The following is a 14085-nucleotide window of genomic DNA, read 5'->3' on the forward strand; positions in this document are numbered from 1 at the left end:
GATCCTTGAAGTGGGTTCATTCCTGTCTCGTTCATGCTGTATCCCCAGCCCCCAGTATACCGTAGACACTCTCCCCAGAACCTTTGACTGGCAGACTGACAGATGGACCCTGGGCCAAAGGCATTGCATTTAACCCTGGCTCCAATGAGGTGAAGAGGTAGGGCTTCCTGTCTTATAGGAGACATGTTGGCCCAGAGGGGTAGAGCACTTTCTCAAGATCACTCCGCTAGTAAGTGGCACAGTGGGGACCAAACTGGGGCTATCTCACTCCAGGGCACTTGCCCTGAACCCTGTGAAGTCATGCAGTGAATGAATGAATGAATGGATGATGGAAGCATGAAGGCAAGAATGGAAAGATGGGTGGTTTTTCCCAAGGCTACCCAACTAAGGAGCTGGAATTGGAGCTCAGATTTTCCGATTCCCCCTTGAGAACTTCTTTTCTCCAACCCCTTTACCCTTAGCAGGAGAGAGGAGACCATAGAGAGAAAAAGGGGTTTGGGGGTTTATTGTAATTGTGGAGTGGGGATGAAGGTCATGAGTGTAGAGGAGACCCAGGTGTCTTCTGGATGTTGGGGTCCCTGGGGAGGTGACCAGGGCTGGGTTACAGAGTTGTCCCAGGAGTCATTTCTATTCATCAGTTCCATTGGTATTGAACATCTACGTGTGCCTAGAGCTCACCTGACCTTGTTGAACCTTGAGCCTTGGTTCTGGAAAAGAAAGATAACCCCTCAAAGTATTTCTCAGTAGGGTCCCACAAATGCCATTTCGAGCACTTGACTCAGCTGCTGTCTGGTCAGGCTGCCAGCTCTCCTCTCCTGCCTTCCCCTGTCCTCTCCTGCCCTTCCCTACCAAGCCTGTGTCTGACTGAAGCCATTGACCTTGATGTTCTGCAGCTCTACCTGGCCCTGAGGCCTGCACTTTCAGCCTTGGCAGGGGGGAAGGAAAGGTATGTTCCTGCTCTCCAGGAGGGCAGCTTGGTCTATGCCCTGTGCTGGGCCAACTCTGCATATTGGAATTTGACATTTTGGGGCTGCCTAGAGAAGTTACCGGCTGAACATAGTAAATGGGCCTCTTTGTTTTTGGAAGTCTAGAACAGCTCTGTCAGTATGGTGGCCTTGGGCCACATGTGGCTGTTGAGAACTTGAAATGGGAATTGACGTGTGCCTTTAGTATACAGTTCTGCAGATTCTGTGCCCCTGAGTGCAGCAGCTGAAAGCCACCCCTCTTAATTTTCCTGGGTCTAACTGGAGGGGCTCCTCACTGGTCTGATGGGAGAGGGGACCATCGTCAGTCATGTTGGGTGAACCTTCTTCCTCACTGGACCACGTACATCTTAAAACTCAGATATACCCTCACCAGACTCCCAGAGCTGGGATTCTGACCACCTGTCCTCGAGCACCTAGTGTCAGCTCGCTTCAAGTAGCAGAGCCTTTGAGGGGGACACAGAAGCCTCTCCTTCTCCCTGGGCTCCTAGGGCTTCTGTGGAAATCCTTTCTACTGCCCGAGAACCCCCTGGAGAATCAACGCTTCTACAAAGCCATTCCACCTTTAATGTGGAGTTGTTTCTTCCATGGAACCTCAGAGCACCTTAGGCACCCTGTGTTCTTCACTCTAGATGTTTTGCCAACCATGTTCTTCATGGCTTAAGCTCCTGGCGGCTACAAGCTGCCCGACTCACCTTTGCACCTCTGCATAGCTCAGGCGTGTGTCCAACACCCAGCAGCGTGGTTTGGAGCGAGTGGAGGCTGTCAGGTCCACAGAGATGTCTGTGCAAAGGTCCTGCGTGCAGGTAGCAGGCACGAAACTGATTCAGATAGCAAGCTGGTGCTTCAGCAGGTAAGAGCTGGTGATAGGACTTCCCATCTTTTGCTGTGGGGCCGCCACCTCTGACATGTACCAAGAGTCACTGTGCAGTGACTCACGTGGCCTGAGCGCCCACAGGGCCCCGGGGCCACCCACCGTGTGCATTTCTGCCCACTTAATCCTCGTGCTGGCGCTGTTTGGTAAGGCTGCATTATCCTCACTGAGCAGATAAGGACTTGAGTCCCAGGGAGTTTAGGAAGACAGTCTGTGGTCACACGGAGCATGAGGCGAAACTAGGATTGGTCCCCAGGCTTTGTGACCCTAGAATGCGGGTTCTCAACAACATGCAGGTCTGCCTCTCACAAACACACGTAGAGACCCAAGAACATGTGCAGACATGAAGACACAGAGGCACACATGGATGAACATGCATGCGAAAATGGATCCACATCGGGGCACCTGGGAGGCTCCATTGGTTAAGCATCTGCCTTTGGCTCAGGTCATGATCTTGGGATCCTGGGATGGAGCCCCATGTCGTCTCCCAGCTCAGTGGGGAGTCTGCTTCTCCCTCTCCCTCTGCTGCTCCCTTTGCTTGTGCTCTCTCTGTCTCTGTCTCTCTCTCAAATGAATAAATAAAATCTTAAAAAAGGGAAACATCCACATAGATACGGAGACAGACATACAGATGCACCCACCCTTATGTGGCTACGCAGCTGTAAAGATACACCTATGCACACTCCCACACGTGCCTACCCCTGCATATGTTCCTAGACACACACCCACGTGTGGACCTGCAGCAAACACACATGTGGCCCCTCAGCCATGAGACTAGCTCTCTGCACTCCCCCATATACACCTACGCGCAGAGCTCCTCGTCCATACCTAGGTACCCACACACACCCTCGTGCACACCCCTGCAACTATGCTCGCAGACACACCAGTGGACACGTGGCTAACACACATGCAGGTGCACGCACAAGGCACGACATTTGCACATGGGCGTGCCTGCCCGTAAGCAGAGCTGGAAGTCCCCCTCCCCCTCCTAGCTAGAGAAGTGTGTGCACGCCCGGCTAGATGCTCTCATTTATGCTGGCAGGAAAACATACAAATGGACACACACACACTTTGACGTGTTTCTAAAGGCACCCACTCCCAGGTGCGCAGAACGCCCGCTCCCCAGGCACAAGCTCCCAGGCGCTCACTCAAGCACGGTGATCCAATTTAAACCGAAAAGGGAAAAACAGACTTGAAAATTAGGGTGGGGGGAGTAAAAAGTCCTTCAGAAAGTGTAAAGCTAATAAGCTGGCAGTGGAGAGCCGGCCGCCTTCACGATATCAATAACTCAGTATTGGGTTTCCAAAAAGACATCACATAATTTTTCAATGAGAAATCCATGAGGCTGGGAGATGCCGTTGTGGTGTGAATTACAATGCGCAGGGCTCGTCAGCCGCCCCTGTCAGCACTTTCTCGGCCGCCTGCACGCGCGGGAAGTGCTGCGGCTGCAGCCCAGGACAGTGATCGTTGCTATTATTTCTCTGTTTCAGAGCCTCAAGTGAAGAACCCAGGAAGCCAGTGCGTCCCTTGCTCCACTGGCGCCTCCTCCCGTGGTGCCCAGATCGAGAAGTTTCCCCACCTGGCGTTTTCTCCAGTGGCTTTAAAATGCTCTTTGCATCCCCTCCCCTGTCCTGGAGCCCTCATTCTGGGCATGACTGGCCCCTGGGGCTTGGGGACCAGGGGCAGGATGTGTGGAGTCAGAGTGTGGGATGCTGGAGCCCGCCGCGGGTGTTGTGCCATGCAGGAAACTATTTTCTCATTTCTATCCGTTGGACCCAGGATTTTGATGAGCAGAGCCGGCTTACTGGACAGTGATTTCTTCGAGGGTGCCTTCAGGGTGGGATTTCAGTTTAAGGAGGAGGGCAGGGTCCGTGGGAGGGGCAAGAAGGGGTGCTCTGGGTGGAGGGTGGAGGCATCTTTTTTGAGCAGGGAGCATATTAGGAGGAATTGAGCAGCTGTGGGGAATGCACTGAGCGGACAGGACACTAGGAGTAGGGAAAGGGGGCCATGGGGCAGAGATTTGACTGACCCAGGGGCCTCTCCTCTGTATTTCTGTGATGTCCTGGACTCAGTCCACTGTGGTGCTTATTGTAGTGGGGCTCAAAGTCTAGAACCCCCCCTCCCCGTTACTAACCAGTATGACTCTTGGGGGTTAAGAGTTGGACCTCCAGAGTCGGGGTTCAAATCCTGGCTCTTCCATTGCTGATTGTGAAGTCTTAGGTAGGTTGTGTAACCTTTTTGTGCCTCCATACGCATTTCATAGGGTTAGTCCCTTCTCCCACACTTCACTGGGGTGGTGACCAGGAACATCTGGCCTGAGTATCAGGAGAAGGCCAACTCCTTCCCTGGAAGCCACCCTAGCCTGTCCACCAGTGGGACACCAGCTCCACATGCCTTTTTGTGTCCATAGGCCATTGTCAAGGCTGTTCTCTCTTCCTAGAGCTCCTTTCTTACCTGGACATGCTTTTACGGGAGGCTCGGGGCCTGGGCTCAGATGTCACCTCCTTTCCCAGAGCATCCTGAAGCAGGTGTGAGGACCTCAAACACGTCTTTGCCACTCCTGGGCCACACCATGGTATGATTACTCATTCACTGCTTTCAGCCCAGTGGGGCTTGGGATGACCAGTGAACCCCTCTGGCTTCGCTCCAGAGTCTTCAGCAGGAGACACAGAGTCCTATGCCCTCCGTATCATCCTCCCATTCTTAGATTTGATGTGTCATTCATCAAGGGAACACGAGCCGGTTCTGCCTGCTGGGTTCCTCGGTGCTAATCACATGCCTGTCATGGCACGGGGCTTCCCAGGCTGTGTGTACTGGACAGAGAGGGTGAGGAGTGCTGGACCCTTGTTCTGTGGGAGGGCCAGGAAGAAAAGGTCCCGAGGACGTGGGGCCCTGGGAGGGAGAGGAGGGGGTGCTGACCTGCAGTTTGACAGAAGCTCAGGCTCCACACGGGCAGCTTTCAGCCTAGCAACTGCATGGAGACCTCAGTTCTGTTCTGGTATGAAGCTACCTTCAGATGTTACTTCCTTTCCCTGGGCATCCTAAGCAGGTATCACCTCTGTCTCTGGGGTTCCCTCTTCCTTACATTGTTCAGTGACACTCGAGTATCATATTGTAGTATGAGGGACATCAAAAGAACCTAGAGCCTTGGTTTCCAGACTTCTCCTTTCCACAGACCAGTAGAATTAAACACACAAACAGAACACACATGGGAGACTGACATAGTTGGCCATGTGGTTTCTAAGTAAAAACATTTATAAAACAATTAGTCTCATTATCATGATCAGCTCATTAAAGAAAGGATATTTGAATATTTTAATAGCAAAAACTAGGAAAGGGTATGATCTCAGAATTAAATAGAAGTCTCTCAAGAGAGGAGAGATAGCAGTGGTATACAAATATGAGTATCTTCTATATTGTGGGGAAGAGGTTAGAGCAAAAGGGAAATAGGTGAAGTATTTTACAGACAAACATCAAATGCCCCAAAATAGAACTTATAGAGAAAGAAATTTTCAGTGGTTGCAGAAACAAGGATGCTAATGAATGAAAATGATGGTGATGGTGATGATGGTGATGGTGGTGATGGTGGTGATGATGATGATGGTGATGGTGGTGATGGTGGTGATGATGGTGATGGCGATGATGGTGATAGTGATGGTGGTGATGGTGATGATGGTGATGATGGTGATGGTGGTGATGATGGTGGTGATGGTGATGATGGTGATGGTGGTGATGATGGTGGTGATGGTGATGATGGTGTCGATAATCATGGTAATGATGATGGTGATGGTGGTGGTGATGGTGGTGATGGTGATGATGGTGGCGATAATCATGGTAATGATGATGGTGATGGTGGTGATGATGGTGATGGTGGTGGTGATGATGGTGATGATGCTAATGATGGTAAGGGATGGTGGTGATTATGATGATGATAATAGTAAAGAAATGTGGATTTAGTATTTTGTTGTCCTTTGAGACATTCCCCTTTATTCACAGTGGCTTTTTGCAAATTCTATCCTCTCTGAGGTCCATTGGGGGTAAGAGCTGGCAGAATGGGCCAGGACATTCTGGAGGCAGCCCAGGCATTTGCCCTGTGGTTGGAGATACTGGGTTGGGGAAGGGAGGAGATGGCTGAATACATCAGGCACCGGAGTGGCCTGAGAAGGAGTTCACATTTTCTGCCTTGTGCCTAGGGCAGGGATGGTGTCTTCTCAGGGTCTTCAGAAACCCAGTTCAGCTTGCAGGGAGTAAAGAGCTCACATGCTGTTGGCACCACAGGCATGTGTGCCCTGTCCATGGTACCCGTCTTTCCTATTCTTCTCACACTCCAGGGCCCTGGCATCCACCAGGGCCGGCTTTGCCGACTCTTCTGTCAGGGGAGGCAGCTCCTCCTTTATGTGTTGGTTTTCATGGTAGATTGTATTTGCGGGAAGAGTTGAACCAAGGTTTCCAGAGCACTGCATGGCGGTGATCTGTCTGGGAGTGTCTACTTGCCCTGCCTGGCCCCGGCTGGAGCTGAGGTCTGTGTGGTTACAGGGGCTGTGCCCTCCATACCCCTGGGAGCACCCTTCCCGTGGTCAGTGACATGAACTTCATTCCCCAGAGCGTGCACTGCACTGGTCCTGGGTCTGCGTCTGCTCTGTAAACCCCAACTGCTGGCCTTGGGTGTCTTCTCCAGTGGCGGGTTGGCTGCGGTCTTGACCTTGTAACTCCATCAGGAGTTCCAGAACTGGGAACAGGCATTGCAAAGCCTGAATCCGTGGGCTGACTTTGGGACATCCATTTGTTCACTGAATAAATAGTTACGGACCACCTTACTCTGTGCCCAGCACTGCGCTTATCACAAGAGGAAAGGACCTCTCCCTTCACTCTCCTTCCTTGAGGACCATCTAGTCTATGGGGAGAGGTAGACTGTGAGGAAGAAAACAAATAAATGTATGATTAGAAATTGAGATCAATGCCCTAAAGAAGATAAATAGGGTGCTGACCTAGAGATAAGGGCATGGGATGCCCGCTGAGACGAGGTAGGAGAGAAAGCCTTTCTGAGGAGTTGACATTGAGCTGGGACCTGAGGGACGAGGGGGCAGTGGTGAGGAGGGTGGGTAAGAGAGTCCTAAGTGCAAGGAACAGTGAATGCAGTAAAGGCTCTGGGGAATGAAAGAACTTGAGTCCAGGGAACCAGGGGCATGCCATTGTGGTCGGAAGGTCATAGATAGGGAGGGGTCTGAAGCTTTAGAAAACATCTGAAGGCTGCTGCAGCCAGGTGGACCCTGGTTCCAGATGAGCCCTCAAGCTCCGTGTCTGAATTCTCACTAATGGAACAGAGTGTTAGGATGAAGGTCTGGAAGTGTAGGATCTTAACACATCCAAGAATTACCAAACATCTCTCATGGAGCCAGTGAGGTCCTGGGCCCAGTCTCCTAGGGCGTACGCCAGATGGGAGATTATCTTAACATGAGTTAAAGTATTTCTAGATCCTGTAACTGAGAACCTTCCAAGTGTCAGTCACGTAACCGCACAGAGGCTCAGTTCTCATGTGAAGCCCAACTGGGTGTTGGCAGGTGGCTTTCCCTGCGGTGATGCAGGGACCCAGGCCTCCCAACCCAGTGGTTCCACCGTCTCTGGGCATCTTGGCAAACAGTGAAAAGAGGGTGTGGAGCATAGCGCAGGAGGTTGCTGGGGACAAGGGAGGGGTGGGGGTAAGTGTGTGTCTTTTCCGCTCATATTCCATTGGCCAGAATTCAGTTACTTGGCCATGCCCAGTTGCAAGCTCAACCCGGGGAGATCTCTACCTGGATGGCCTCCAGGTAGGGGAAGTGGGTTGTGGTGAACACGTAGCCATCTCTGCCCCAGGCCTCTTACTTTGAATGGGACTGACAGTGTGGGCCGAGGCTCTTGCCGTGACTTCGCAGCAGCGGCACCTGGGCAAGCTGCCAGGTCCCTATCCCAGCCACGCGGGATCTCTGGGAATGGGGCCCAGACAGCTGCATTATGGGAAGCGCCGCAGGAGACTGCGGTGTACAACTGAGTCCTCTGAGCAGAGAGCAGATTCTGGGACAGGGGTCGCACCTGGGCCACCTTCCCCATGCTCGTAATAATAATAATAATAATAATAATAATAATGATGATGATGATTTACTACCAGATGACAGGCTAGTGTGGCAAGCAGGTAGGCAGACGCTGTTTAGAAATAGCATGGTTGCACTCCTGCATTCTAGGGAAGGGGCTGCCTGCATCTCACTCATGGGCAGCAACTTGAATGGCTCCTTGGTTCCTCACGGTTGAGACAGGTGAGGACCTCACCTGGGCAGGTCCGCGTCGGGGAGGGCAGAGAGAAGTGGTGATGTGCTCAGCTTGCGGGGGTGGGTGGTGGGATCTCTGAGCTTCCCAGGAAGCCACGTGTGGAAGAGAAGGGACATGTTCCCCATAACGAAGTCAAGGCGGATGTGAGTGGGGGGTGTGGGGGCCCGAGGGAGAGAATGACCTCTCAGCAACCATCGCATCCTGCGGATTTGAAGTTGTTCCTCGTTCTGTGGCGGTCCTCCCACACACAGACCTTTCATAGGACCCTGTGTTTAGCTGCCCATGTTCTTGTGCTGATGGTGTCTTGAAGGTGGGAAGGAAGCAGGAAGTGTGCGGCAGAGTCCTTTTTGGGTTCAGGCAGGAAAAAAGGAATTGTGACTAATTTAAACAGCAAAGGATTTGACGGAGGGAATATTGGGGACACCGGTGACACTAGGACACAGGGACTCAGGAGTCACCTTTCAGTCCCTGGGTGGATCTGGCTGGCCACAGATACCCTCCTGCTCCCTCTCCTTCTCCCCTCTCTTCCTTTCCCTTGGAGAAGATAATGGGCAAGAGCAGAAGGACACGGGGATGGCCACTCTCTGACCATCTCTTTGGCTATCAGTCTCTGGCAAACATCACTAACTGACCTTGTGGCCCCCAGATCTTGTGGCTCCTGAGGCCCTTTCTGGTTCCCGCTCCCCACTTCCTTACCAACAGATCACAGATGACACAGGAAACCAAACTTCTATCTATTCCGGGGTTAGTAGGACACCCCCTACCAAGGCAACATATGTGCCATGGAAATGAAATTGTCATTGTCTTAAATGACTCCTAAAGGAGCCAGGATTTCATGTCCCAGGGCGGGAAGGGTCCCGGGGGCCATGGCTGCTGATCCCACTGAGGTCACACTGCCATTGATTCTTGGGTAGCCCACCTATGTAAATCTGAGAGCACCATTCCAGGTGGCCATTACACTCTTCTCCATCTGGGGAGGCCTGAGCTGGCCCCTACCACCCCGGCCCCAAGTCTGCTCCACGGGCCCTGCTTCCCTCTGACTTCACAGTGGATCCTGACCTCATGGGTTCTGTCCCACAGGCTGTATTTGCTAGCAGCACGCCCACTCCTGTTTCCAACCTGGCCCAGGGCTGCAGGGAATCACGGGGCTGGCTGGTTTGGCCAGGTCCAGAGGGAGCTGGGATCAGACCCAGCAAATGGCAGTTGGGATCAGACCCAGCAAATGGCAGTGACGACCTTGATCGTCCTAACGTGGCCTCTGGTTGGTTTCTTTTCCCCCCTCGTTCCTCCCCAGCCTTCCTAATTCCTGCTACACCCTGATCCCTAGACCTCTCTTTGACAATTCCCACCAATGGGCTCTTTGCAGAGGAAAAGAGAAAAAGACAAGAACAATCAGAAGCAGGGCGGGGGCTGAGTCTATATCCTGAGTCATCGCTTACCCGCTGTGTGACCTTGGACAAGTTACTTCACTTCCCTGAGCTGCCCTCCGTCAAATGAGAGTAACAGCCTCCTGCTGGGATGCTGGGAGGCTCAGTGACTGAAGTCTCTGGCTCAGAGGCCTGGCGGGTCTCACTGCTCAGTAGTAAAGGCTGCTGTGGCTCCTCGTTCCTCTCTCTCATCCTTGCTGATTGGGGCTAAGGTTTGAAGATCTGGCGTGGCGTGCTGGCTGGAGATTTGTACATTCTCTTTTTTCTTCCCCCAGAGCTGCTGGAACTAAGCTTTCTCTCATCTCTTCAAGGAAGCTATGACACCAACTTTGTTTTTAGCAGAAACAAAACCCAAATAAATCAACCACAGAGGGACCAGCAGGCTAATAGAATGTTCTTAAAAGGGCATTTTATTTTGTCAAATTGCTCTAGTGCTGCTGATCTTTGCCTGCCATTTTTTTTTTGTGTGTGTTTGCAGATTTCTGGAGGGTTTGTTTGCAGGGTGGAGAAAAGGGGCTGCCCTGACATTTGTCCCAGGCAAGGGGCTGAGGGCTTCTTTCCTGGGCACCCCTTGCTCTGGCGGCCTGTGTCTGCCGGCACCCATGCCCACGACACTTTCACCTGCTTCCATGTGCCGGAGGGGCCGGGGGAGCCGCGGGGGTGGATGGGGCCAGTGGGGGAAGAACCCCTGCATCCTCCGTGGGGGCCACCCTTTGTGCCATGCCAGGACCCCCGTTCCCAGCCCGCCACAATATCCAGGCTCGTTTTCTCTCCTTATTTTGCGAAAAGCCGTGTGTCAGCACAGGCGTGGCAGGTGTGCTGGCTCCCCGAGACTGCGCCTGTGCCCCAGCATGGCAAGAAAAATGCCGACTCGGAGAGAATCCGGAGTCAGGCGGCGCTTGCCTCCGGTGCAGGAGAGGGTGGGGGGGGGTGCGGGGGTGGGGGGGAAGGAAGTGTGGGAGGGCCCGGTGGCTGGCATCGAAGGGTACACACTGCTGCCTGCCCAGCTGGCCGGGGGGCCTCCTCTGGGCTGAGGAAAGGGGACCCCGTAAAGTGACTGCCAGGAGTAGAGCAGCTGGCTGTCCCCCTCTCTCCTCCTTCCTCTTTTCCTCCCCATCTGCCCTTCTCTCCTCTCCCCTCCCTCCCTCTCTCTTTACCCCATCTCCTCTCTCCCCCCTCCCTCCCACACCCACTAAGGACCCACGGTGCTGCTGCTCAGTGCCCCAGGCTGAGCCCAGCTGCAGGGAGAGAGCCTCTGCCCACCTCAGCTCTGCCTGGCGGGGATCCCGGGGAGGGGCGCGTGCTGTGGGTATACTCTGCACACTACCCAAGGTCTGGGCGGTTCTCCTGGGAGCCTTGCTGTACCTGGAGGGGCAGAGAAGGCCTTTGAAGGGTTGGGGAAAGTTGCCCAGGGTCTCAGTTTTTCAGGGGGAACGGTTTTCTCAACAGAGGGAAGAAGATGTCCAAAGGCTGGGAGACAGGACATGGTTTGGTGTTTGCGAGGAGCCCGGGAGGTTTGGGGAGGACTGAGCAATCATGGGAGGGGGGATTGAGACTCCAGGCTGACGTGGGTAATCAATAAATATTTATGCATTGCGCTCCTGCCGTGTGCCAGTCCGAGAGCTCAGTTCAGGGGAGGACAGAGAAGGTCCTGGTGAGCTATCTGCCTTCAGCAGGCTCTCTGTCTGATGGTGGGAGATAGTCAGTGAATGCTCACTCAGACTTTAAAATCAGACACACTTGGGATTGAGTCCCATGTCTGCCCATGTCAGTGTGGCCTCTGGCCAATCCCTTCGCCCTTTCCGAGTCTCCATCATGATGCCCTGCGATGTTTTGGGGACCCGAATTAGCTCTTATATGTAAAGGATCTAGCACTACGTATGGTATCTCATTTTACCTCCAGGATAACCCTGGAAGGAAGGTACTGTAATCTCCATCTTACAGATCCGAAAATAATGGCTCAGAGAGGTTGAGCAACCTGTCCAAGGTCACACAGCCTGTAAGGATATAATAGATGGGAACTCAGGCAGTCCGACTTCTAAGCCTGAGTGTTTAATAATGACCTCCCAGAAATGTAGCATATGGACTTGGAACAGGACGAATACATCATTAAAACTGCACAGGCCTGGCAGGAGCATGGCGGGTAAGTGCAGGAGTGATGAGCTGTGAAGGGCCCTGCCCTTCACAGGGGATGCTCCTTCTCTTCCGTGGCTTCTTATCATCCCTTAGGTTGTACTCTCCTAGACTGTGCTGTTGGTGGGAGAGGAGGGTGGCTCTTAGTGGGGAAGTGGGGGGAGGGGATGCAGGGAGGGGCGTGGCAACCGTGGGAGGAAGAGTCCCTAGAGCCATCGGACCCCTTCCCCCATCTGGCTCTCTCCCTTTCTCCAGACCAGCGTGTCTCAGGAACCCAGCCCTCCAGCAGAGGCCGTGTGGGTTTCCGTCCTCATTACTGGGCCTTTTCTGTTCACGTGGGACTTTCTTGTTCTGGGTACTCTTTCTCCCAGGAGGTTTTGGTCTTTTCAGATCAGCTCCTGTCTAGGGAGCCTCTTAGAATCCCTGGGCACCCGTTCTGAACCTTTGCTTTGGCCTCTGCTTTCTGTTTCTCCTCCCTGCAGTCTCTATTTCCATCCCTCCTGGAGGGCGGATAGTGGGGCTTCTGAGGTCTAAGGAAGGTCTCTGGCACAGCTTTATTCCCTGGCCAGACTGCCTTAGAAGGAGCTCAGACTACAGGGTCCCTAGACAAGGGCCCCGGTCATGCCAAGGACTGACCACACGATGGCGCTCTGGGACCATCAAGCACATGCCCCCCGTGTCTCCGACGGCCCTCTGGTCCCCTGTCACCCAGGGGCTGGTCTCTCCCTTAAATGTTTCAGTGGCACCGAATAGTCTGTGCTTTATCTCATCATTGTCATCCTCCCCTATTGACCCCCTCTTGTCTCTGTACCTGGGCAGCTGACTTCTGGGTCTCCTGCTTACCCTGGACATTTGGGCTCTCCAACTCTGCCAACTCTTTCCAACTGAGCTAGTAAAGGAGGGGAGGAGGGGAGAGGAAAGGGGGGACCAGAGGGGCTGGCAAGGGGCTTGAGGCTGCAGAGATAAGGAAGGAATATCTAGAATTACTTATGGGCTCAGCCCTCTGTGGACCCAGCCACTTGGAACTGGGCTCAGGGAACTCTTCATGACTGGGAAACAGACCCTGCTTGTCCATCCCAGGGGACATCCCGCTGCCTGGCTTGGGGCCTCAAACCCAGGGCTCTCCTCCTGGAAGCCTGAGGGCCAGAGGTGACACAGGAAAGGATGCCCTCAGCTGCCAGGGTCCTGAGAAGGAGTGAGAAGTTCACAGGTGCCTCTGGAGACTGAGCCCCCATAGCATAAACAGCTCAGGCCAGCCAGCGGTGGCCCTTTCTTGGGCACAACTAAAGCTGATGGAACTGCTGGCTGCAAAAAGTGAGGCTTGTTTCTATGGAAAAAAGAAAAATCTCAGGTGAGGCTGCCTCGAGTGAATTTCACACATGCTCAGGGAGCAGGGACAAGTTCGGATTATAATCATATGATAACTATTTGTGGTGTACTTACTACGTGCTAGGCACTGCTGGAAGCACTGGGCGTGGATGACTTTATTTGCATGGATTCCCCCCTAAGAGAGGCCACACGAGAGGATTTCTAATGAAAATCAGGGCTGGAAAGGAGACTGACTTTGTTTTTGTGCCATAAAGCCCCGGGTAAGTGCAGGCTGGAGATGAGCGACTTCAGATTGTCTGGGTGGAGAGAGAAAAGCCTCTCCTTTTAACTCACAGTGTACACGGGACCCGCCGCGGGAGCCTCTTCCGTTCCTGCCCGTTTGCTTTCTAGTGGAAGGAACGGTTCGCAGCTGGAGTCGGATCCTGATTTAATAAGGCAATAACCAGAGAAATGCATTTCGATTATTAAGCATTTGTTCATTAGGGCTCAGTCGCTCTGACCCAAATAGCTTCGCAGCCGTCATTACACATCGAAGACGTTTCTTGTTTATATATTTTGTTTATTTACCATCATGAACAAACATTATTGCATCAATTAAATGTCGATTAGGGGCCCATGATTTGAATTAGCTTATATCCATAGTGTCAAGTAATTTTTGCGTCTCTTTTGGAGATCTCATCCATTTCTGTTTTCGTGTTTAAAATACGGTTCAATCCGAGTGTTAGTGGCTGTGGCTGGTTGGAGCGACAGGGTGGCTTCTGTGCTCTTGGAGACTGGGTCTTTTCTTTTTGGGTGTTTGCAGTCCAGAATCATGGGACCGTGGCATTCCTTCCTCGTTGGTGACTCATGGGGGTGCCTTTTCTCCACTGTGATTCCTGGCTTTTTTGGGTGGAGGTGGATTTCTTTCTTTTTTTGTTTTTTTAAAGATTTTACTTATTTATTTGTTAGAGAGAGAGAGAGAGCATAAGCAGGGAGAGTGACAGGCAGAGGCAGAGAGAGAAGCAGGCTACCTGCCGAGCAGGGAGCCCAACATGGG

The sequence above is a fragment of the Mustela putorius genome, unplaced genomic scaffold, assembly GCF_011764305.1.
Source record: "Mustela putorius furo isolate JIRA1106 unplaced genomic scaffold, ASM1176430v1.1 tig00000743_pilon_pilon_pilon, whole genome shotgun sequence".
NCBI classification, from domain to species: Eukaryota; Metazoa; Chordata; class Mammalia; order Carnivora; family Mustelidae; genus Mustela; species Mustela putorius.